We start from the raw sequence: 4261 nt of genomic DNA, 5'->3' as shown, positions 1-4261 counted from the left end.
CCAGGCTGAAATTAGACTGAGAAGGCCAGGGATGCCCTGAGGTTTTTATACAAGAATCAAGAGGCGGGACAGGGAGTCTCTGTGTGCCTTTGTTTCTCTTTCTCAGTTCATTTCATCATCACATTGCAGAGGGAGATAAAACGATGGTTCCCTCTGAAACTAACAACGAAGCCAACTTTAACCTGGCTGCTGGCCAAACAACTAGGAATAGTAGTGACGTTGCAATTTCAAGTTTGGAGTTTCAAGTTTGGCTATTTTTGCACAACACGTGTGTATCTTGTGGCTGTTTGCAACAATTAACTGTTTTTAATGGCTTTGAGATGAATGTGTTTGCATATACTCGGTAAATTAAACTGTGTGCATATGTTATTGTTGTGCAGTATGTTTCTATGAGCTGTGCTCCTTTAAAATACATGTCTGTTTATATTCTTATGTAATAAGTGTATGTTCTCTTTGTTTGCATTGCACACCGTTTATGTACACGTACTATTAAACTTTAGTAAATAGAAACTTAGGAGGCTATAAATAAAGGGACGCAATAAAAAATGTTGCCATAAAAACAGATGCTTTCAAACATGGGTCTCTTTGTATAAATATATCAAGGTTTTGACAGCACTTTTGCCCCGTGGGCGTCAGGAGGAGGAGTGTTACGGGAGCAGTCACTAGACGCACACATTATAATGAGATGTATAAAACGGTTAATGAACACACAATCACTGCAAGCTCTAATCCCAGCACCCACAACAACATATACTGTATATTTTTGTGCCAAAAGGAGTATTACTGGGCATGGCCAAATGTATACAACAAAATACAAAAATACCCAATGTTACATCCAATGGGACAGAAAATACATACTAAAAATACTCAACTGTCTGTCTTCTCATGAGTAAGGGTCATTTAGTTAAACCCTTTGGCCAAAGCATTAGAAGCCTGCAAGCCACGTCACGGCATGACCACGGCATAACACTCCACTGTAGAGGTAAATGAGAATACTCACAGGTAGTATTAGGACCTGCATAGTGGTCGTGCCGTGACGTGGCTGCAGGCTTATAACGCTTTGCCTAAAAGGTTTCGCTAAATGACCCTTATGAGAATACAATCATTTAAGTATGTTACTATGTATTTCCTGTCCCATTGCATGTAGCATTGGGAATGTTTGTCTTGTGATGTTTAAAAACTGTGTCTGGGTGCATAATTTCTTTCTATTGTATGTCTCACCAGTTTCTGAATAGTCATAAGCTCATGTAAATAAGGATCTACATCTAATGCCAATCACTTGTTTAAATGTTTTCTAACTTTTGGCGCAGATACAGGAACAAATATTATAATTTGTATTAGCTGATGTCTAGTCACACTTGGCCATGCATTACGGCTGCGGGCATCGACGGGATGGCGTCACAGGTCATGGGTCACGCACACCCGCGTCACGTGACGCACCCGGAAGTCACCGCAACTTGTCTATGCGGCTTCGGGGTGAGTATAAATTTCACTCCACTTGTAACTTGTGTATTCACCTTGATAAAGGACTGTCTAAGTCCGAAACGCGTTGGTGTGTTTTGTATTACATATTTTTGATCCAATAAATAGCTATATTTTTATGGGAACGTACGCCTGTTGGTTTCATTGCTGGTTCAACAGCACTGGATATAGTGCTTACTTTTTCTCTCCCTTTTCCTGCCTGAAGGGTACATAATTCATATTGACACCTATAGGTTGTATTCTCTGCCGCTTCCTGATAATTGTTACACAACCTGCTTTACAAAACATACTGTAACAGCACTTGCTTGTAAAAGCTTGTTCAACTGCAACTAGGATGAATCTCCTGGAACTATTGTCCCATTAAAGTGGCACTTTGTATTTTTGATCTCACCCATACCCACACTAAAAAATAAAGAAATACCCAAAATGTTGCATGTTCATGGGAAACACCAATAGCTACTATGTATCAAGGCAAAAGTGGTGCTATTCTGTACCATGTGTAGTGGGGGAAAAAATCCAATCAAAATCAGTAGGAACTTTGTCTTTGTTACATCCAGTGCAGTTTTTCTGCCCCAGAATTTAATATATACTGTAGACGCCCCTGTATGGCAGATTGACTATCAATGTGGATATGCTGGAAGTCTCAGTAGAATCATGAAAGGTAACAGGATCTTTTCCTGGGGCATAATATAGAGGTGGGGGTGGGGTGGGTGTGGGGGGGGGGGCGGGGTTCACACAACCTAGCACTTACAGTAGTATCATGCCAGACCTCAACATAAGCAGCTAATTAAATTAGCTTGGTATGGATCCAAAAAGACACAGGTAGTCAGATAGTCTAACCTGGTTTCAACATCTACTGTCTCAATTAAATCAGTGCAGCAATTCCCCGAAAGCCTATGTGAGTTTAATTCATCTGATCTTAAATGATGGGGAAAAGCTAACATATTGCCAGGAAAATGCCAAAATAGCATAATTAAGCATGTACAGATATGGAAAATAAGTATAAAATCATAAAAACAAATAGGAAACTAAAATAGAACAGAACAACTTCTAATAATAATAATAATAATAATAATAATAATAATAATAATAATACTAATAAAAAATGTATAGTGATAAAGACCTAGAGATGGGAACTTGATAAGGTACAAGAAAAAACAGTGTAAAAGGCGCTCCTATATTTGGAGTATATAGTGAATAATAAAAGTGAATAGTTCAAATAGTTGTAGCGTGATCTAGAGTGATATAATTATAATGAACAAATATCCAATGAACAAATATCCAGGCAGTGTGAAGGATTCCGCAAACAAGTTGAGTGCTGAGTGATAATAGTGAAACACAAATTGAAGCTCAAAATCTTATGAAAGATCCACCTCAGTGGAATAATGTAGCGAAAATTTTGGGGAGCGCCGGTGTCGCCATAAATAGAAAACATAAAAATAGAATATAGTGTAATACGTCTTTTGGCAGGAATTATTTCCCTGTAGATAACTTATGAGATGTTGACTCACATTTCCTTAGCAAAACATCAACATTTCCCACACCTCGGTTTGGTGAAATTTAGCAGGTTTGGGAGAGCTGGCCTTCGCCTGGAATTTCTTATGTTTGGAGGTCTTTTTAGAATAGCTGGGGTAGTTGTCCCTTAATGCTTATATATGTGTGTCACCTTTTTAGGCGGTTCATGCAGGGTTAGTGTAGGTCAAGCATGTCAAACTTGCGGCCCGCGGGCAGCATGCAGCCCACAACGAGTATCTGTGCGGCCCAGCCAATGTGTCCCGGTTACGGCGGCGGTGAGGAGGATGCGGCAGCTGGTAAGTATTCTCTGTGTGAGTGAATGCTGCCAGGGGATTGGATGAAGGGCCGCATGGGTTTGAATGAAGGAGGCGGGGCCGCAGGGGATTGGTCGCAGGCAGGTCAGAGGAAGCCGGGGGCGGGGCTTCCGCTTTGTGCAGAGCACACGGTGAGTGTGTCTCTGCCTTCCCGCTCCTGGCTCCTTTGCCTGCTGCGCGGTGTCCCCCGCCGGGCGGGCAGCCACAGGGACCCGGGGCTGAGGCACTCACCCCCTTTGCCGCTCACCCCCCTTGCCGCTCACCCCCCTTGCTGCTCACCCCCCTTGCTGCTCACCCCCCTTGCCGCTCACCCCCCTTGCCGCTCACCCCCTTTGGCGCTCACCCCCCTTGCCGCTCACCCCCTTTGGCGCTCACCCCTTGGCGCCCCCCTCATTGCACCCTTGGTGCTCCCTTTGCCCCCGGTCCGCATGGTGCAAGAGATGGGCATGGGGGCGTGCAGTGGTGGTGCGCGATCGCTGGCGGGTGTGGGTGCAGTGGGAGGCTCAAAAAGCAGGCCTTTCCTCTGTCCCCCGCCACCCCCCCCCCCTCCAGTCACTCACATCCGTCGCTGTACTCCACTTTGTGTGTGTGGAGGGGGGTGAGTGTGTGTGTGTGGGGAGGGAGTGTGTGTGGGGAGGGGGGAGTGTGTGTGGGGAGGGGGGAGTGTGTGTGTGGGGGGGGAGTATGTGTGTGGGGGGGGAGTGTGTGTGTGTGTGTGGGGGAGTGTGTGTGTGGGGGGGGAGTGGGTGTGTGTGTGGGGGGGGAAGTGTGTGTGTGGGTGGGGGGGAAGTGTGTGGGGGGGGAAGTGTGTGTGTGGGGGGGATGTGTTTGTGTGGGGGGGGATGTGTGTGTGTGGGGGGGGAATGTGTGTGTGTGGGGGAATGTGTGTGTGTGGGGTGTGTGTGTGTGTGGGGGGGAATGTGTGTGTGTGGGGGGGAATGTGTGTGTGG

At 45.5% G+C, this 4261-nt stretch overlaps 1 long non-coding RNA gene across 1 annotated transcript in view; it reads left to right on the top strand.

The window, feature by feature from the left end:
• LOC142503871 (uncharacterized) overlaps positions 1-883 on the top strand; it is a 49638-nt gene extending 48755 nt beyond the window's left edge. The window contains exon 5 of the long non-coding RNA XR_012804110.1: positions 130-883. This is a non-coding gene — a long non-coding RNA (uncharacterized LOC142503871). The remainder of the gene's footprint in view (positions 1-129) is intronic.
• The last annotated feature ends 3378 nt before the right edge of the window (positions 884-4261 follow it).

Source organism: Ascaphus truei, chromosome 10, assembly GCF_040206685.1.
Source record: "Ascaphus truei isolate aAscTru1 chromosome 10, aAscTru1.hap1, whole genome shotgun sequence".
NCBI classification, from domain to species: domain Eukaryota; kingdom Metazoa; phylum Chordata; class Amphibia; order Anura; family Ascaphidae; genus Ascaphus; species Ascaphus truei.
Note: the sequence above shows the minus strand (reverse complement) of the source record. Positions and strands in the feature narration are given on the sequence as shown.